Below are 22,000 nucleotides of genomic sequence, written 5' to 3' on the forward strand. Positions count from 1 at the left end.
ACTTTTTTGCCCCACTATAAGTAATAGGGTTCCAACTCCCAGCAACAACAAAAATAAATAAATAAAAAATAGGGAACCACCCCTCACGCGCCACCTCATGATGCTTAATCGACGTAATCAACCTTAATTTGATGCAGTGTGAAAAAAAATGCACAGAAATCAATTCTTTTTCAAGAAATATTAAATAGATTCAACATCTTTCTTCAACAAAATTGCAGACTGCACAGATGGTACCTTCCCAAAGTAAAAAGTACTATAGCTTACTAGGGTATATATATTAGACTTAATAGTTACTATATACAGTAATTGACTTCTATTCATTTTACATCAAATTAAAACTTTGGGTGTAAGATTTGGATAATTATTTATTAAAAGCTCGACATTTTAAATGAGAATAAGAAAGAAAAGTCTGTCTTTGTGCCCCCTTTTCCCTGTTCATGCCCTATCGGCCCCCTTGGCTAAACTTTGCTAGATCCGCCCCTGCACAGTTACAGCCGTCAGCTACGTAGAAAAAGATCCTGGTGTAGAAAGTAATATTAAATAAATTCTAACAACAGCTTATCAAGCTTAAACGTGCTGCTGTTGTTCAGCCGCTGGTTTCCTCTTTCTGGTGCAAAGTGGGCCAAAAACAAACAAGAGAGACAGACTCGCGACAGAAAAGCCGATCAGCTGATCAGTTTCACGATTGAAGTAGCAGCCGGAGAGCAAGAGGCAGTCGCTTGTTAAGCTTAACGTGGGAATGCTTTACAAACATTCAGAGATGGACTTACACACTTGCTTTACTTCTCTCGGGATAACTTTGTCGGAGATGAAATGCCAGGTTGCTAGCGAAGCTCCACATGCTATCCAGACCACCGACAGGTCCCGCATGCCACAGCCGCTCTATCACGTGATGCATACTGCTCCGACGTGCTAACGTTCTGATGTGAGTTACGGCGTGTTGCAAGTTTTGTGAGGTGCTTTCGTGATATTTAATGGATCGGATTACATTTTTTTAAATTTTCTCCGATATCCGATCCAGTAATTTAGGTCAGTATCGGACCGATACCGATACGTAATATCGGATCGGTCCATCTCTATTAAAAACTCTAAAATGATCTTCAAGGACTAAAATATTTGATTTTTCTCAAAAACGTGCTGTGGGCATGACGCTTTTAGAGCGTGTGTTTAAGATGCATTGTGATTAACATCTCACACATTCCAATAAAGCAGATGTTCCTGCATTGCAACAGCGCTTTGCAGATGTGTTCCCCCCCTGCCCGTGTGCACGACTCTCATGGAGCACCACTTTGAAACACAGCTGATTGGCAGATTCCCTTGTCTGCAGAGTCCAAAGACAAAAACGGCCTCCTCCACTCTGTGTGGTTCGTACCAATTCGTCACACTTCCGTTTGGCTTGTTGGAAGCCCCGGCCAGTTTTCAGCACTTCCTGTAGCGATAGCTGCGTCTTCACACTGCATATGCTGTTTCTTACCTGGATGATGTCATCATTCATAGTGATACCTCAGTGGAGCATGTGCAGTGGTTGGTCACGGTCCTGGATTCCCTGAGGCAGGCAGTGCTGATGGCAAACCCGAACAAGTGTGTGGTTGGAGGGAGGTACAGAATTTTTTGGTACAATTTTGAGACCCCATTTGTAGGCTGATTACACCACAGCGACGTGATGAAGGCTGTCCCAATTCCAAATGCGGCCGGAAATGCGCACTTCATTTCCCCGGACTTGAAGGAGTCAGGTGTATCATTCGTGGACTACAGGAGGAATGCTGACCCACATCCACCCATCCACATTAAGGGGACGGCTGTGGAGCGTGTGAGCAGCTTCAAGTTCCTGGGAGTCCACATCTCCGAGGATCTCACCTGGACGACCAACTGCTCCAAGCTGGTCAAGAAGGCTCACAGGCGCCTCGTCTTCTTGAGGACTCTGAGGAAGAACCACCTGTCCTCAGACATCCTGGTGAACTTCTATCGCTGCACCATCGAGAGCATCCTGACCAACTGTATAACAGTCTGGTATGGGAACTGCTCTGCCTCAGACCGGAAGGCGTTGCAGAGGGTCGTGAAAACTGCCCAGCGCATCGCCGGAGCACCACTTCCTGCCATAAAAGACATCTACAGGAAGCGGTGTCTGAAAAGGGCTGGGAAAATCATCAAAGACCCCAGTCACCCATCACATGGACTCTTCACCCTCCTGCCCTCTGGGAGGCGCTACAGGAGCCTCCGGACTAAGACCACCAGGTACCGGAACAGCTTCTTCCCCACAGCTGTCAGACTCCTGAACTCTGCCTCCTGACATCTGACCCACGTTAACACATGGACTGAACATACACGCACCCACAATGGACAACTGTACCCTCAAACACACAATAATAACATGGAGTGAACCACTACTCACAACCACTAGCACTTTATATAGCCTCTGTAGGAATTATATCTCACTTATCTTAACTGCACTACTGTATAGCTCTGTGTAAATAATCATTCTGTACATTCGATAATTTTTAACCCTACAACTGTTTGCAGCTTGCATAGTTCCCATTTCTGTATAGCTGTATATCTCAGATTTCTGTAAAGTTGTTTATTTCATATTCTGTATAGTTTTTCATATTTATATCCTGTTCATAGCCTGTACATAGCTTGTACTCACTACAGCCTGTACATACTTATAGTTATAGAATATTTACAACATACTTCATACCGTGTACATTATAACATACCATAATAGACCCATTTCTGTAATATACTCACATATCTATAAAGTTGAATTCTATTCTATTCATTCGTGGCGCAACATATCCCAGAATTCATAGCGCAGCCTTTACTGTGGCTAATAAAAAAAAGGCAGGTGGCAGAAGCGTGGTGGCTGAAGAGTAAACTTTTGAGTATTGAATTTTTCAACCTCATCAGTTAACGCTGTCCATGCAGATATTATAGATTTGTAAATGATTAGCTAACAATCTTGTCAACACAAAGTTCTTTATTGACAGGCAGTGGGGAGAGGGGACACCTGGGCAGTGTATTTACTGCATATAATGTGTTATCAACCTTTTCATCTTTTCTCATTACCCACAGCTACCTCCACTTCTGTTGGGCTTAGGCTACTCACTAGGGCTGGGTATCATCACTGATTTCTATAATTGATTTGATTAAATTCAATTTTGACTCAGTAAGTGTTTCAAAGTAACTGAGGATAAAACACAAAACAACAGCAAGCTAATCATTTTTCAATTTGGCATAATTTAAAAAAAAAGTATTAAGCAGAAAAAATATAGCTTTCTTTAGGCCGGAGAGGAACAAAAGCTGCAGCTCAGAATCGGTGAGATGTTGACTTTCTGCTCCGACGGCGTGTCCGCGTTCATGTCGTCGGGTGAGAAACACGACATGTCACTGATGCATCGGGTCCGTGCTTTGTGTTCATGTCTTTGTGTGGAATCTGTTCACCTGCTCTCATTTATTGTTTGTTTGGTGGTCATTGTAATAGTTTTGTGAGCGCCTGGCGTTTCTGGCAAAATACATAGAATAAATGACTGAATGAATAAATGGAGCTGCTGCAGAAAAAGCACGATCTCCTCTAAGTTTATGCTCAGTCCTGGGTACATTCAGGAACAGCTGATCAGCTGATCTGAGAGACGTGGGCGCTTCATAGATACAGAGAAAAACCCAACAATCATATGACCCCCTATGAGCAAGCACTTTGGCGACAGTGGGAAGGAAAAACTCCTTTTTGACAGGAAGAAACCTCCGGCAGAACCAGGCTCAGGGAGGGGCGGGGCCATCTGCTGCGACCGGTTGGGGTGAGAGAAGGAAGGCAGGATAAAAGACATGCTGTGGAAGAGAGACAGAGGTTAACAGATATGATTCAATGCAGAGAGGTCTATTAACACATAGTGAGTGAGAAAGGTGACTGGAAAGGAAAAACTCATCATCATGGGAATCCCCGGCAGCCTACATCTATTGAAGCATAACTAAGGGAGGATTCAGGGTCACCTGGTCCAGCCCTAACTATATGCTTTAGCAAAAAGGAAAGTTTTAAGCCTAATCTTAAAAGTAGAGATAGTGTCTGTCTCCCAAATCCAAACTGGAAGCTGGTTCCACAGAAGAGAGGCCTGAACACTGAAGGCTCTGCCTCCCACCAGTGTGTGAATGTGTGTGTGAATGGGTGGATGACTGGATATGTAAAGTGCTTTGGGGTCCTTAGGGACTAGTAAAGCGCTATATAAATACAGGCCATTTGCCATTTACCATTCTACTTTTAAATACTCTAGGAAAAACAAGTAGTTCTGCAGAGCGAGAGCGAAGTGCTCTAATAGGGTGATATGGTACTACAAGGTCATTAAGATAAGATGGGGCCTGATTATTTAAGACCTTGTATGTGAGGAGCAGGATTTTGAATTCAATTCTGGATTTAACAGGAAGGCAATGAAGGGAAGCCAAAACAGAAGAAATCTCTCTCTTTCTAGTCCCTGTCAGGACTCTTGCTGCAGCATTTTGGATTAGTTGAAGACTTTTCAGTGAGTTTTTTGGACATCCTTATAATAATGAATTCTAGTAGTCCAGCCTGGAAGTAATAAATGCATGAACTAGTTTTTCAGCATCACTCTGAGACAGGATATTTCTAATTTTAGAGATGTTGCGCAAATGGAAGAAAGCAGTCTTACATATTTGTTTAATATGTGCGTTGAAGGACATGTCCTGGTCAAAAGTTACTCCAAGGTTCATCACAATGTTACTGGAGGCCAAGGTAATGCCATCCAGCGTAAGAATCTGTGTTGTGGCCATTTTTGTTGAATGCTTTTGGAAAGTGATTGGTTTATTAGTTTATGGACCCTCCCATTAATTAAGAGATTAAGAGCACCCGGGATGGGTGTGGTAAAGAGGTTTTTGTTTTGTTTGCCAAATGTCAGATGGGAGGACGGGAGGGTTAAAAAATGATTTTTTGACCACTTTTGAATTGTTAAAGAAAGTTAAGTTAACTTTCGTTTAAGTTTTAAGAAGTTATTTGGCTGATTTCTGTTTGTATTTTTTTTTTCCTGAAATAAACGGCATATGATTTTTAAACAATGAGTCAGAAGTGCGTTCCAAAACAAACCTCCCGTTGCCACCCACGGCCTTTCCTTGGATTTTTTTTGTTTGGAAAGTAAAAGGCCGCGACATTTAAGTCAAAAAATCATTTTGACTCGCTTGGATGTCAACTTGGAAGATGGGAAAACTTGCATGAATTGGACTTGGAAGATTGGATCTTCGCAGAATGGACTGAAAAAATGACGCAAAGTTCGTGAGTAAATGCGAAACTTTGTTTGGATCAACCGAGATGCTGAGCTGCAACATGAAACATTTGTATTAAACAATTATCTTTTGGACCTTGTGAAACGAATTTTCTGGTTAAAATGGAGGAACAAGAAAGAGAGCTTTTTAATTTAATTAAAAAACGCAGAGCGAAGCTTGGCGTTCTGACAAGAAAACGAAATGACATTAATGCTCTCATTGATGCTGGAGAATCAAAAGCCTCCATAGATGAACACATGAGAACATTTAATGATTATTTGGGAGAGTTTATGGACTCACAGACTTCAGTTCAAAAATTGCTGAACGATGACGAAAAAGAAACAGATCACAGCGATTGGTATGAACCTAAGCTGATCAGTTTTAAAGACTTTCTGCATGAAATCGACACTTGGTTAACTGCAGACCCTGATCCACAAAAGGATGAAGTTGCAGCCTCTAATGTTGAATCAAAGGTAGCATCTCATGACAGTGACATTGCGCCGCATGATAGTGTCTCACAAGTAGCGCAAGAAGCGAGCGACATGATTTCTGAACGAGTTGCTAAACCTGGCAGCAAGGGCTCTAGTAAAGCGCCCAGTAATGTTACTGCAGCCTTAAGTTTAAGGAGTAAAAGCTCACGTGCGGCTTCAATTGCGCTGATGGAAGCTGAAGTGGAAAGAGCCGCTTTAAAAGCAGAGGTGGACGCACTGCAAGAAAAACATGCACTCGAACTGGAAGAAGTTCAATTAAAAGCAAGAAAAGAAGCATTGGCTCTAAGAACTAAGTTGATTAAGGCTGATGCAAAAAGGCAAATTCTCACCTCTGCTCAGGATCGGCAGAGCCTTGCATCCAGGGCTGAGGTTGAATCAGAAGGCGGGATTACAGCGCCTTCTGGAACATCTACAGAGTTCATACCTGCTGCTACAGCTCGAAAGGCTCCAAGACCAAAGAAAACCCCTTTAGTTCATTCTCCTTTGCCAATGCCCCTAGAGACACATGCGCCTGCTGGGGTCAAACCAGAAGGGGAGAGCCCAAAGCCAATCTCTTCACAGGTTGATGTTCACAGCAGTGCCCTAATAGAGATTATGACAAAGCAAAATGAAATTACTCAGATGCTTGTAAACCAACAGAGGTTGTCACTGCTTCCAGCTATAGACATTCCTGTTTTTGGTGGTGATCCTTTGCGTTTTAGATCCTTTCTTAAGGCTTTTGAACAAGGAATAGAGACTAAAACTGATAATATGCAGGATAGGCTTTATTATTTAGAACAGTTTACTACAGGACAGCCCAGAATTTTAGTGAGAAGTTGTATGCACATGAGTCCACAGACAGCTTATGTTGAGGCAAAAAGGCAGCTTGAGTGGAACTTTGGTAACAGAGCAAAGATAACGTCTGCATTTATAGACAAGGCTCTTAACTGGTCAGTTTTAAAGTCTGATGATGCTTCAGCATTACGTGCTTACACATTCTTTCTAAGAAGCTGCTTCAACACAATGGATGAAGCTGGGTTTCTTGATGAGCTGGAAAATTCAACCAATATGAGGATTCTTGTTTCAAAGTTGCCTTTTAGACTTCGTGATAAATGGCGACTAATAATCGTTGATATAACAGAAAAGTGCGATCGCAGAGCAGGGTTTAAAGATCTTCTTGATTTTCTTGAAAAGCAAACAAGAGCTGCATTAGATCCTGTTTTTGGAGAGAGTCAAAACACAAAAGAAAAGATAGCTTCAAAACCATCAAAGACACCGCTTAAAACTAAAAGCAGTAGCTTTGCTACTTCTGTAGCTGTAGTTTCAGAACAGATCAATGACAAACTCAAACCGGAACGGATTCAGATAAGCCATGAAGATAAAGGGTTAGATCAAACTCGGTGCTTGTTTTGTGACCAAACTCATTTTTTGGACGTATGTGACTTATTCAAACTAAAGGCCAACAAAGAAAAGGTGACATTCCTTAAGAGTAAAGGTTTATGCTTTGGTTGCTTACAGAGAGGCCACATGAGTAAAGCTTGTCCACATCGTTTGACGTGCCACACCTGTAACAAAAATCACCCTACTGTTCTCCACATAGACTCAAATGAACGGCAGTGGCAAGCAGCTAAAGCTGAATGTAAGGAATCATCAGTCTCAAATGCTCTTGTTTCTTTGAACTTTGGTCGCTATACTGGGGCCGGGGCTAATGAATGTGCCTTGTCAGTTGTTCCAGTAAAAGTGAAGTTGGAAAATGGGACGAAGGTTGTGGAGACGTACGCCTTTCTTGATCCCGGCAGCTCTGCAACGTTTTGCACTGAGGCGTTGATGATGCAGTTAAATGCATCTGGAAAAAAAGTGGAAATCATGTTAAAGACTATGGGTCAGGAAAGGCCAGTGAGTAGCTATAAACTTTTTGGTATGGAAGTAGCTGCTTTGAAACAGAATGAGTATTTGAGGTTGCCTGATGTGTACACTCAAAAGTTTATTCCTGTCACTAAAGAAAATATCCCTAAAGAAGAAAACTTAAGAAAATGGCCTTACTTAAAGGAGGTTGAGTTGACACCGATAAATGCTGGCATTGGGCTGCTTATTGGTGTGAATTCTCCCAAAGCGCTGGAACCTTGGAGAATCATTAACAGTGAGGGTAATGGACCCTATGCTGTGCTAACTCGTCTCGGTTGGGTTGTCAATGGGCCACTCAGTCAGGGTAGTGAAAGGGATGAGCATGATGCTAGTTTTGTCCAGGTAAACCGCATTTCTATAAGTAGTTTAGAGGAAATGCTGGTTAAGCAGTATAATCAAGATTTTGTGGAGAACCAGTGTAATGAGCGTGCAGAAATGTCTGTAGAAGATAAACAGTTCATGAACATAATGTCAGAGTCAGCTGTACTTAAGGATGGCCATTATTACTTGAAATTACCCTTTCGTAAACCTGAAGTAAGAATGCCAAACAACAAGCAGGTGGCTCAGCAGAGGGCGCAATATCTGCTAAAACGGTTTCAGAAGGATCAGTTATTCTTTGAAGAATACAAAGAATTCATGCACAATGTTAGTATGGAGGGACATTCAGAAATCATACCACAAGAACAGTTGAAGAATGAGGAAGGAAAGGTGTGGTATATACCTCATCATGGGGTCTACCACCCCCGCAAGAAAACACTGCGTGTTGTGTATGATTGTGCTTCAACATTTTCTGGAACATCACTGAACAAAGAGCTATTACAAGGCCCAGATCTGACTAGCACTTTATTAGGTGTGCTGATTCGCTTTCGGCAGGGTCCAATAGCACTTATGACAGACATTAAAGGGATGTTTCATCAGGTCAGAGTAGCTGAGGAACACGTAAACTTTTTACGTTTTCTCTGGTGGCCCGATGGTGACATCACAAAACAGCTGGTGGAACATAGAATGCTGGTCCACATTTTTGGTGCAGTATCCTCCCCCAGCTGTGCCACCTATGCACTACTAAAGACTGCTGATGACAACCAACATCTGTACCCAGAGGAGGTTATACATACAATCAGGCATAGTTTTTATGTAGATGACTGTCTTAAATCTGCTCAGTCTGTTGAGCAGGCCATCTCACTTTATCAGCAGCTTACTGAGGTGTGTGCCAAGGGGGGATTTAAGCTCAATAAGTGGGTATGTAGTGATCGCTCTGTCCTCTGTCAGATCCCGGAGGAAAATAGAGCCACAGGTGTAAAGATGCTGGACCTTAGTCGGGATCAGCTACCCACAGAAAGAGCTCTCGGTGTGCAATGGGATATTGAACGTGATGTTTTCACATTCAGTATTGTGAACAAGAACAAACCACTTACAAGACGTGGTATTCTGTCCAATGTCAGCTCCATTTATGACCCTTTGGGTTTCTTAGCTCCAGTCATTCTGCCTGCAAAACAAATTCTGCAACATCTATGTAAACTGAGGTTTGGCTGGGATGAGACAATACCAGCAGAAATGGCACAAACCTGGCAAAAATGGGTTGAGGATTTAGTTCTTCTTAACAAGTTTAGTATTGGTAGATGTGTCACACCCAAAGGATTTGGGGAGATAGAAAGTGCACAGCTGCATCACTTTTGCGATGCCAGTGAAACTGGATATGGTGCCGTATCATATCTTAGGCTATCTAATGGCAAGCAGGAAGTGTGTGTTTCCTTTATTATTGGTAAAGCAAGGGTGGCGCCGTTAAAACAAGTCACCATCCCACGTCTTGAGCTGGCTGCTGCAGTTTTAGCTGTGCGCTTAGACAAAATGCTATCAGTTGAACTTAATCTTAATCTGAGTGAGTCAGTCTTTTGGTCTGACAGCACAACTGTGCTACAGTACATTGCAAACACAACCATACGGTTCAAAACGTATGTAGCTAATAGAGTTTCCACCATTCATGCTTTGACAAAAGTTGAGCAGTGGAGGTACATCAGTTCAAAGCTGAATCCAGCCGATGCAGCCACAAGAGGAATGACAGTTGGCTGTTTCCTGAAATCGTCCACCTGGATCAGTGGTCCAGAATTTCTCAGTAAACCTGTTGGTCACTGGCCTGTAGGCATGAATTGTGTATCTGTCCATTTGGAAGCTGACCCAGAAATAAAAGGGGAGGGCCTGATGTGTGCAGCTGTGCTGAAAGAAGATGTGTGTCCCACTACTAAGCTGCTGTTGTACTTCTCCAGCTGGACAAAATTAAAAAGGTGTGTGGCATGGATCCTGAAAGTAAAAGAAAAACTTAAACTGCAAACAAGGAAAAGACAGAAGTTGCTGGGCACGCACTGTGGAAGTCAAATATGTGTTAAGCAAGAGGATAAATGGAACACTCTGCTCAAAACTGAGGATTTGTCCAAGGCTGAGGAAGCTATAGTGAGCTTTGTGCAGAGAAAACATTTTGCTGATGAAATGACTGCCCTAAACTCTGGCACTGTAAGTAAGTCAAGTCATCTGTATAAGCTTGATCCTGTAGTTGCTAATGGTGTCTTGAGAGTGGGTGGAAGACTGAGCAAAGCGGATTTACCTGAGGAAACAAAACATCCTGCAATTTTGCCAAAAGAAAGCAATGTTTCAAAGCTTATTCTTCAGTATATCCACGAAAAGATTGGTCACAGAGGAAGAAATCACATGCTTTCAACCCTTCGCCGTCAATACTGGATCCCTCATGCTAATTCAGCAGCTAGAAAAATAATCAAAGATTGTATAGTGTGTCAAAGACGACGGCAAAAGCCAGGTGAGCAGAAAATGTCTGATCTTCCTATTAACAGAATCTCAGCTGATCTTCCACCATTTACTTATGTTGGTGTTGATTATTTTGGACCAATAGAAGTAAAGAGAGGCAGGAGTCTTGTTAAGAGCCAAATCAAAAATAAAACTATGAAGACACTCATAGTCTTCATAGACAACTCTGTCGTTCAGCCACTAATTGGTGCTGCTCGGGTCAAAGTTGGGGCTGTATCAAGACACGAGGACTAAACCCCAATTCAACCAGACCCAGAACTGGGGGCCTGTTCTTCGTACCGCGCTAAGTGAGTTTACTTTATGTAAACAGGATTAGATCGCGGCCACGCAGGTATGCCCGCGTCATTTATACGAAAGCAACAGCGATATATTTTTCCACTGTTTCACCATAAATAAATAACATCACTGTAACTAAAGATAATGCAGCACCTGATCCATTTATTGATGTCACACAGATACATACAGGTCATTTCCTAAAAAAGGGAAATGTACTATTAACATTCTATTACATGTATGTGATTATTACAGATGTAATTCATATTTCAGAGTAGTAATTGCAAATTACTTCGTGTAATCAAGATGAGAGACCACGGCTATAAAAGCGAAGGTGGATTTGGGAAGCCTGTCGCAGCCATGTCCTGTCCGTATACGCGAGCCACCCATTGCGGAAGGTGCAAGATTGATAAGGAGAGTCCTCAGAATTCAGCATATATTGCGGGACAGACAGGATCCTTTAGCTCAGCGCGACAGTGTGCTCATTGAGAGATATCGATATTCCCGTGAGGGTATTATTTACTTAACCAACTTGTTGACGAGGGGGTGCAGGACCACCACCTGTCTTTATTTGCTCTGCCCTTTTCTTGGTTGCTGTTATGAACAAACAAACAGATTATTTCAGGGTCTCTTTCCAAGAGACGAAAAGCAATATAAGTGATAAATATTACCATTCCGTAGGATATTCTTATATTTCACTTTTACTTGTTCCCATGTTCTAGTGGGTCCTGTCGTGGCTCTAATGTGAAAGGGGATATAATATAACATATTATAATATAATATAATGTAATATAATATTGGATAATATAGTGTGATATGATAAATCTACCCTACCGCCTACTGGTGTTGGCCAGAGGGGCCGATGGCGCGATATGGCAGCCTCGCTTCTGTCAGTCTGCCCCAGGGCAGCTGTGGCTACACCTGTAGCTGCTTCCACCAGTGTGTGAATGTGAGAGTGACTGAATAGTGGCATTGTCATGCGCTTTGGGTGCCTTGGAAAGCGCTATATAAACCCAATCCATTATTATTATTATTATTACATTACCTACGAGTTTGATTAGTCAGCAACTTTCTGCCAGCCCTCTCTCCTTGCTTTTGCAGCCTTTGCAGTGTTCTCTTGCGTTTTAATTAAACTCTGAAACTCCTGAAATCCCTCACTCAAGAGTTCTTGCTCTGCTGCCGGAAAATACCGAGCGCGCCCCTTCGACATTTTCGCCGACCAATCAGCGGGTTGCCGATCACTGTTTCTGCTATCGATGCGTATCCCCTTTTACGGCACCCAGTGATCGCACATTACTTCATCCAGCTGTACTAATCGTCAACAGCAGGTGTGTTCGGGGAACCGGATTAGCGCGCTCACGGTTAGCGCGATGGTTTGGCCTTGGATGTTTCATTTGATCTTGGATGTAGTGAGCGACGTACGAAGCACAGGGCCCTGATCTGGAATTAAAACTGGACTGCAACAGTTTAAAATCAGGACTACTTAGGATTTAACCAAGACAGAACCAGAATCAGAACTAGATGATAGTAGCACTAAAAATCATCATAGACCTGCACTGCACCTTTTTTTTAATTCTACCAAAGTCCACTATTTAGATTGAGAAAAGTTTATATAATTATTTAGCCTTGTTGTGCAGAACGTAATAAATATAGAATTTGAAAAATAACAAACCTAAAAAGAAACACTAGGTATGAGATACATGAGTACCTATGATACGGTGATACTTTTGGTAAACAACCATGTGACTACCATGTGTGTCTCACCTGCTCTTGTTCATCTCTCTCCCTCTCTGTTTCTCTCTCTCTCTCGCTGTTCCTCTCTCTCCCTCTTTGTTCTGACAATCAAGCCAAACACCAACATCATCAAATATACAGTTGAAACCAGATATTTACATACTCTTCAGATAGGAGAGGAGAGATGCATCAGTGCAAACTGTTTCATCCTTTAAACCTAAACTCTGTGAACAGTTGACTGTTCGATGTGCTAAAGAACAGAAAACATTATTTCCCATCAGACCATGAGCAACATTCAGGCATGTAACACAGTAACACTTTTATTTTTTACATATTCAGCAGAAAGAGTTAGCTGTGTGCACTATAAAAAATTAAGAAGTGTAATTAATTTCTGCTTGGTTTCACATAAACTGTATTATTAAGGAAAAATAAGTGGGGCTCACCTCAAAATAATCAGTATAAGATCTGACTGGAGAGTTTTAGGCCAGAGCCAAACTTTTGGAACTGAAATAACAACTTTGAGCGGATCAGAGACTTGTTTTGATAACATCTCCCCCTAAAACAATAAACTGTCCTCACTATCACAACCACAGCAGGAACAAGACAGGATTCTGTGGTAGATTTTTTGCAATTTGTAGTAAATTGTGCACCACAGACTTTGTAATTTACATTTGTGTCACTCATTTAAATCGTCTTCTCCTGAAAATGAAACTCTTACAAACACATATGTCATAACTTCAGTCACAAACTGACACTGAGTCTCTTCAGTAAATCCAGCAGCTTTTTAACATCAAAAGATGTCTTTGAGCTGCTGCAGATCAGAGGCGGAGCCAGACATTTGAAACACCCGGGGCTTAGCCCAAAAGGATAGTATGCATGTGGGATTTTTTTTTTCCCTGGGGGGGGGGGGGGGGGGGGGGGTAGAAATGACTGAAAGATTAATTGGCTCTGTTTTGAGTTTTGTTCAAAAAAGAATGACTTCATATAGGGAAAAATATATATCACATGTGCAGAACACCTTAAACTAGTTTTTTAATTAAGCAGCAAGGCAGAACAAAATCAGGGCTGTATCAAGACACGAGGACTAAACCCCAATTCAACCAGACCAAGAACTGATCCAGAATTAAAACAGGACTACAACAGTTCAAAATCAGGACTACTTGGGACTTAACCAAGACAGAACCAGAATCAGAACTAGATGATAGTAGCACTAAAAATCATCATAGACCTGCACTACATTTATTTTTTAATTTTACCAAAGTACAATATTTAGATTGAGAAAAGTTTATATAATTATTTAGCCTTGTTGTGCAAACAAGCCTGCATAACTTAATAAATATAGAATTTGAAAAATAACAAACCTAAAAAGAAACACTAGGTATGAGATACATGAGGACCTGTGATACGGTGATACTTTTGGTAAACAACCATTTGACTAACATGTGTGTCTCACCTGCTCTTGTTCATCTCTGTTCTGTCCTCATTCTCCATCTCCCTCTCTGTTCCTCTCTCTCTCTTTGTGCTGACAATCATCAAATATACAGATATTTACAAACTCTTCAGATAAAAACACAAACACTTTTTAATTGTAACATCAAATCAGACCAAATGTTTATTTTTTTTAGATTGATAAATATAAAAAACATATTTGTTAACTTTAAGAGTAAAGAGAGAAATCGTCTGTATTTCTTAATTGCAAATGGCACCAAATTGTATTCAAAATTGAGCCACAGTTATGGAGCTCCATAGTTCTTTTCCTGGTGTTTTGGTTGACATCTCTTGATTTTCCCATGTCACAGAAACAGGCTCTGTGTTTTGCCTTATATGCATCCACAGCTGTGCCACCTGTTTACTCACATGGACTCTACTAACCTATCAGAAGCTTCTTCAGCTCAGAATGGAATCGTCTGGAGTTTTCTTATTAATTAACAATAAACTTAGTGTACATGTACTCCTAAATTTGATGAAAGTGATAAAAAACAGAAAGCTCTGTCTCTCTTTATTGTGACATTTAACTAATTCAAAAGATATTTCAATATTTATCTAAAACAAAAGTTTACTCTAAATTGATGTTGTGCAGTAAAAATGTTTTATGTTTTCTCCCTAAAGTGTAAATATCTGGTTACAAATGTGAATATCCTGCTGTGTACTGAAATTCCTCTTGTTTTGCATACAAATATACTGAACAACATACAAAGCATAATATATAAAATAACATTTACCTGAGTTTTTTCTTTGAAAGAACCCTCTAATGTCCATTCTTATATTTCAGTACATAACTGAAACCGATTTAGTCGGGGAGGGTAAGAACTGAAAATATGAAATAAACACACGTAAGCTAAGAATCTCTAAAAAAAATAGCATTTGTTCGGCTTTTCATTTCGCCATTTGTTGATTCACTTGAAGAGCAAGTAACGTAATATTGGTCAAGTGATCAGTTTGATATCAATCTTTCGTGATGCACCGTCATATTTACATTATTTGTACGGTACGAATGATTTGCGTTGGTACCTGGTCAAACTTAAGCTCTCCTTAGTATGGCTGGCTCCGTCTCTCCAACAGCGCACTGACGGGCAGCAGCTGCCCCGCCCCCTCGCTCAGTCGCTTAGTGCCTGAGCTTGGATCATACCAATATCAGGGGGGGATTCACGCACAGTCGTAAATTCCCACAGTGTGCACTATGTGCTTCGAATATTGTGTGTACTTTTTGTTTTATACAGTTGTCAGCCAGGCATCTAACTATGAAAAAATTGCACTCCAAAATACCCCGGGCTTCTGACAAAACAACCCGGGCTTAAGCCCAGTAAGCCACCCCCACGCTCCGCCCCTGCTGCAGATGTTAGTAAATCTGACCCTAAAGGTTCCTTCTTCTTTAAAATTCAAACTTTGTAATGAAAGGATATTTTTAACAGGCTGTTCTCGTTTATATGACCTCCATAAAACAACAGGGTTAGAACACATTGTGACGAAGTAAGAGTTTGTTTTGTAGTCCATCTTCTGCACAATGTAGTTTCAACGGGCGGACATCCGGTGTCACATCGCTCCTCTCTTTCCCTGAGTCCTTAGCAAATCTCCTTCCCACGATTTTCATCGAGGCCAAGGAAAAGAATTTAGGAAAATGAGATAGGCGCTACTTTTGAAATAACACCCCACGTGGTTACCTTGTGACCCTGAGTCACGTGACCTCGCAGCAACAAATCACAGCAGAGCCGGAAAAGGGGGCGGAGCAAAGTGTCTGTGCAGGAGAGGAGTCGAGCAGAGAGAGCTGCTTTTTTATGAAACGGGAGTAAAGTAGTGGGACTCTCCACCATTTGACCTTAGAACTGAAGAAGCTTCTCGGATGAGAGGTGAAACGTCTTCAAGTAACTTAAAGAAGTCCAGACGCTAGTGATGGCCAAATGAAGCTTTCCGAAGCACTGAAGCTTGTATTGAAAAACGGTTCATTACTCGAAGCTTTTCAACACAGTCCTCTCCGGTGACATCTGGTGGTGAAAATTTAGAAGAGCAGCTTGAATCTGCAAAATAAAACGGACTGCTCAATTATCACTGCTCACTCAAGAGTGGAGTTCTCTCTGATATTGGGCCACCATTCCGTTGCTTTGAACATGTAATTGGTTTTGTTTTCTCGATTGGGGGGCTGAAAAAATGTAATGCGTATTTGCGTAATACATTTTGATCAATAAACTTTCCCTATTTAAACATGCACTATGGTGTGGCCTTTCTTTGCTCATAACTCCTTGATGTTGGTAAATACAATAAGTGAGCAATATATACAATATACATATGATAACGCACAGCACATTATGGAGTATGCCCCTGCTGTGGAGTCCTGCCTCCATCTACTTGTCATTTAATCACTGGACAGCTGGACAGGTTCATACAAAATATTAGATTAGGCCAATTGTCCTATACATATTTTTGACCTAGGGGTGGGACTGATTGTGAACTGGAAAGGGAAAATGCTTAGGGGGCTGAGTACGGCTGCATCGTTACTGATTTGTAGAATCATTTTGATTCGATACAGAATCCGATTCAATTTGATTGGAATCTGGAAAGTTTTGCCTCAGTCAGAAATATTACAAGTCTGATCATTTAACAGTATATATCCATAATTTCGTATCTATTAAAAGAAAGCTGACACATGTGAGCCTTAATTAGAGATGTAAACAGAGAGTTATGAAACCTGCAGCTGCAGAAGCCAGCGAAGAAAAAAGAGGCAAACAGCGCGGACCCGACGACACATCAAAATCTGACTCTGACGCGTCGGGTCCGCGCTCTGTGTTCACGCTTGTATGCAGAATCCGTAAACCTGCTCCCAGTTACTGTTTTAGCTGTTTGGTGTTTGACGACATGTTGTGAGGTTTAACCTGAGATGCTGGCGTTTCAGGCATAATAACATTAATTTACAAATCGACACAGGATTGTAATGAATCAATATCACTTTATTCAATTTAGCATGGATTTTAATCAGAAAGGCGATAATCAAAACCCACCTCTAATCAAGAACTTGCAAAGTAAAAACATGATCTATGTCAGGTAGCCCTTTTGTTATTTACAGTTAAAAAGAGGATTAGTGTTACTGTGTGCTGGCTGAGTCTGTTTCTTTTCTTAGAAATAGTTTCTCCTGCCCTGGAGAAAATCCACTTGCATGGAACAGAAGAGGCTGTGGAGTGCAGGAACCACACTGCAAGCTGGTAGATATGCAGGTATTCCTGGGTCCTGCAGACTATCACCTAAAAACAATAAACAAAATGATTTTCTAAACTGTGTAGCAATGTAATGTACGTATAGTGTCAAATACATTTTTGTAGTCTTCATCAGCTTTAATGCACATGGAAGTGTTCCTAAAGTCATATGCTGTAATGATATTTACATTATGAAAACATGATTTTGGACATTTCAAGTTTTTCACTTCGGCAGATAAAATGAATTGAGCAAAATCAACTCAAAATATCCCCACACGCCAGAACGTCCTCTCTTCCTCGCTGGCTCCATATCTGTCAGTGGAATGATCACCTCTTCGCTCTCTGTCACCATCAACACACTCCACGAATCCCGTGGATGATTCACTTCCTTATATCCGTTTGAATCAGGTACCGAAGCAGTTACGTGCGTAATGAAGCTTCGGACGTCACTGGTCACGTGACTTTTGCCAAACGAAGCAAGCCTCGACACAGTGCTTCTGAACCAGTGTGTTGTTTTTTTCGACACACGCTCCGGAGCGTCAGCTTCAAGCGGGCCATCACTACCAGACGCTTTTCTTTGCAAGCTCCTTTGACAACTTACAGGTAGTGATGGTGAGATGAAGCCTCATGATGAACTGAAGCTTCCCATCCAACTGGTCGACTCATGGTTCGAAGCATTGTGATGATTCATTTGCTCTACTGCGCCATCAAGTGGACAATTCAAGTGAAACGGGCTCAATGATTATAATGATGTGTAAACCGTTAAACTGAATAAATAAATTGTTTTTCATGGTTATTTATCCCGAATATTGTCTCAGTATGTCTGATACAAAAGAGAAAGTGGAAACTATCAGTACACAGTTTTTGGGATGATTGTGTAACTGCGTAATCATGCTTATGTACATCTCAATAATGACACAAACTAGTGTGTGGCACTTCAAGTTGAATGAATAAAGGAATTACTATTGTTCATGACACCAATAACTGAACTCTAAATATTAGTTATATTTAATATTATACTAATTTTATATTATATTAATTTAATTAATGTTTGTGTATAATAAATTGGCAGCTTAACACAGGAATGTACATGGAAACAAAAAGGGAGGGAGTTGTGATGTGAATGTGCTTGTGACTTTATAACAGTGCTCATGGGGGAATCAGCTGTGTTTTGCTGCCCATTTTATTTCGAATCTGGCGCGAACCGGTGAACCAGTTCCCGAATCAGTCACGTGGTACGGACTGCCCGCGAGGCCTCGAACGTCACTGCATACGTAATCAACGCAAGCCTCGATACGCGCTTCAGAAAAACGCCCCCGCGATTACCCGACGCGCGATTCGAAGCTTCGACACACAGGACACATCACTACTTACAGGAACATATACCACTACCAACGTTTGGATCGATGTCTGCATCGATCTGCACACCCTTGTCTCCTGGATTGTAGCTGTAATCAACGGGAACCACGTGGGTCTCTGCTCCCTCATCTGTTTCCTGTTTGGAGAGACTTCCAGCTTCATCACGGAGTTTCTCTCGGTTTGTGGGCTCATCTAAAGGTAAGCACCGAGCTAACTTTAATGCGGATTCAGTTTATGTTGAGTTTAGCTCTGTTCAGAATAATAGATTGCTTGGGATACACTGGAGTTAGACAGACTGTAGAGTTTGTGATTGCTTGCAACATTATGAAATGGCGGCTGCTAGGGGGTAAGAATTAGTGATGGGCAGATGAAGCCCCATGAAGCACTGAAGCTTTTCATCCAATTGGTTCACCCCAACGCGAAGCTTCATGAAGCTTCATTTGCTCTAGCAGGACACCTACTGGACGTAAAAATAATAGCTGGCATGAATTTGAAGAGTGTGGCATTTTGCACACAGCCTGTAAATGTCAACAACAAAAGGAGTGTGTAAAACATGTATATTGTAGTGATGGCAGTATACTGTGTATATTTATAGTGGCAGTATGGGAAATGATTATTTGGAAATGCTTGAAATGGAAATGATCATTTACTGTGAGGTGAGGTGTGGTTGGGGTGTGGACAGTAGTTGTGCTTTTGTAACGTTGAGGTATGGACAGCTACACACTGAGGCTTTGAGCCTCAGTCCTGCCTGTTCACATTTTATTCTGTAAAAACTAAATTTTCACTGCTTTTATAACCTTTATTGGGGAGAACGTAGCTAGGATTTAATGATTTAACAAGTCTTTTGAATCCTTTGTCCTCCACAATGCTAAATGGCTGGGAGTCCTCAATCACCATGCTGACCAGGTCTTCATCTATTTGAGATTGTTCTCCTGAGGAAAGACAATAAAGACAAAGCACAAATATAAATATCACACACGTAACTTATTACAGTTGTATAATATTGTTATATCATTTAGTAACATTACTGCATCCTATATTATCATTGCATTTGATGGCTCACCTGGTCTTGCTCCACAATCGGTGTTCCCCTTATTCTCATGCAAAGCTCTGTAGTGCCTAAGCATGGATGAGGTGTTGTTGTTATATCCCAGCTCCCTGGCACATAGCAAACACTTCACCTTGTACAAAAGTAAAGACAGCTTAACATAAATTGTATTGCACCATCAGTATCATGAAAATACATCTTCTGTAGAAATTTACATACCTTGTTGGGAGGAATAAGATCAAAATGTTCCCTTACAGGGGAGGACATCCTCCTCTTAGCTGGCTCCATTCTCTCCAGACTTTCTCTCCTCACTCTCATAAACCTCCAAACGGTCTCCAAACTCACACTAACCGCAACTCTCCATCAAACACCCACATTTTTGAATGAAGTCTGAGGGGTTTATATCGCTGTCATATCTCGCGGCAAAGTTCGAACCACTTCATGAACCAGTCACGTGGTACAGCCGGGCAGCGAGGCTTCGGACGTCATCATTTTCAGCTCCTCCCATAAATGAAGCAAGCCTCGATACGCGCTTCGCGGAAACGCCCCCTCCATTACTCGACACACGCTCCGAAGCCTCGATACAGAACGTCCCATCACTAGTAAGAATACATATAGAAAAATAGTCTTGGAGTATGAACAAAAGGATGGGCTGCAGGGCAGGAGAACAGCCAACCCCAGGACAGGAAGCCACAGGTACAAGCCTGGGGGAGGGAAATCAGCCGTTAGAATAGGACTTCATATGATAATCTCCAGATGCATCTGTATTTTTGTTAGGGAAAATATTCTAAAACACTTCTTCAGTAAAGACTCAGAGAAGAGAAACACACAGAACTTCTTGCTAGCAAGGGCAGCCTCCAGACTGAGACCCCAGTGAGAGAACTGCCCCGGTCTTTATTTATACTCCATTGAGCGTATGTGTGTGTGTGTGGTGTGTGTGTTGATCAAAGGGTCATATAACATGAAAGCACAAAAGGTACATCCTTGGTCATAAAGAGGGTAGTCTCCCCCACCCTAGATGGCACGGTGAGGAAGTCCAGCAGTTAAAGCACTTAGACTAAAACAGACATAGCTACGTTAAAACAATAAAACAAGGTACGACCTCTCCCACGCTCCCAGGATGTGGGGGTGAACCAAGCCTGCTAAAAATCACACATCCTGTCACTACCAAATAACTACAAACAGCATCCTACCATAAGCAAACTTATATCACTAAAAGATTATACTGACTACTAAATACAATTTTCCATTGACAATTTTATTGTCTTCCAGCGCAAATAAAGACGTCTGATAAAATAAAGACACTGTTTAGTCTTAATGTTTATTACGTATTATACACAAATGCAATAAGCAGCAGGTGCTATAGGCATCTGGAAGCACCTGTATATACAATTCTAACATGTGATTAACACACTAGGACTCCCAGGCTTCTACCGTTCTACCTTTAAAAGCCGGAGAGCAGTCAAATGACTGGTAGGCTTTTAGCTAAGCTTTAGCTTCAGCCAAGTGGAAGCTAAATTGGCTAGTCATTCATATGTATATTAGGTTGTTACCTAGGAATTCTGGAGGGAGGGGAGTGGGTGTGTGTGAATGAGGGAGCTGCTAAAAGCTGTGAACTTCCTTTTGTGTTTCATCTTGAAGCATTCTCAATCATCAAGAATGGACTATTCAACATGCACAACAAACGGAGCATGTTCATTGGTTCATGGACCTCCCTGAACTAATGGCATTTATTGCAATTGTCATCTTGCGGGGGGTTTACAGGGTTCCATCTGTAAATGACTGCTGGTCAGCAAACCTGGGAAACACACAGATAATTGGAACTATGGCACGAAGCCGCTTCCAAGATATGATGCAACACCTACGCTTTGATGACAAGGGGATGACCACCCGCTGTGATCGAGCAAAGACTGATAAGTTCAGTCTGATAAGAACCAGATATTTATGTACTCTTCAGATAAAAACAGATACACTTTTTAATTGTAACATCAAATCAGACTAAATTTCTTTAGATTGATGAATATAAAAAAACACATTTGTTAACTTTAAGAGTAAAGACAGAAACTATCTGTATTTCTTAATTGCAAATGGCACCAAATTGTATTCAAAATTGAGCCACACTTATGGAGCTCCACAATCCTTTTCCTGGTGTTTTGGTTGACATCTCTTGATTTTCCCATGTCACAGAAACAGGCTCTGTGTTTTGCCTTATATGCATCCACAGCTGTGCCACCTGTTTACTCACATGGACTCTACTAACCTATCAGAAGCTTCTTCAGCTCAGAATGGAATCGTCTGCAGTTTTCTTATTAATTAACAATAAACTTAGTGTATATGTACTCCTAAATATGATGAAAGTGATAAAAAATAGACAGCTCTGTCTCTCTTTATTCTGACATTTAATTAATTCAAAATATATTTCAATATTTATTTATCCAAAACAAAAC

General features: G+C 41.3%; 2 protein-coding genes and 1 long non-coding RNA gene across 13 annotated transcripts in view; 2 read left to right on the forward strand and 1 right to left on the reverse strand.

The window, feature by feature from the left end:
- LOC112430924 (uncharacterized) overlaps positions 1-22,000 on the forward strand; it is a 193,813-nt gene that overhangs the window by 9,867 nt on the left and 161,946 nt on the right. The window lies entirely within an intron of this gene.
- Positions 2,924-15,284, reverse strand: LOC143414313 (uncharacterized). Of its 3 annotated transcripts, XR_013094833.1 has the most exons (6): positions 14,973-15,284; positions 14,684-14,771; positions 13,915-13,983; positions 12,492-12,562; positions 6,083-6,335; positions 2,924-3,822 (listed from the first exon to the last, which is right to left on the reverse strand). It is a non-coding gene; the product is annotated as an uncharacterized LOC143414313 (long non-coding RNA). The 3 variants fall into 3 exon arrangements; XR_013094835.1 differs by lacking the exon at positions 12,492-12,562; XR_013094838.1 differs by lacking the exon at positions 6,083-6,335 and having other exon boundaries at positions 2,925-3,822.
- LOC112430920 (uncharacterized) overlaps positions 18,312-22,000 on the forward strand; it is a 54,793-nt gene continuing 51,104 nt past the window's right edge. For all 9 annotated transcript variants that reach the window (XR_013094843.1, XR_013094841.1, XR_013094845.1 and 6 more), the window contains exon 1: positions 18,312-18,703. The gene's annotated coding sequence lies outside the window, so the exon portion shown is untranslated. The remainder of the gene's footprint in view (positions 18,704-22,000) is intronic.

Source organism: Maylandia zebra, linkage group LG3 (genome assembly GCF_041146795.1).
Source record: "Maylandia zebra isolate NMK-2024a linkage group LG3, Mzebra_GT3a, whole genome shotgun sequence".
Classification (NCBI taxonomy): Eukaryota; Metazoa; Chordata; class Actinopteri; order Cichliformes; family Cichlidae; genus Maylandia; species Maylandia zebra.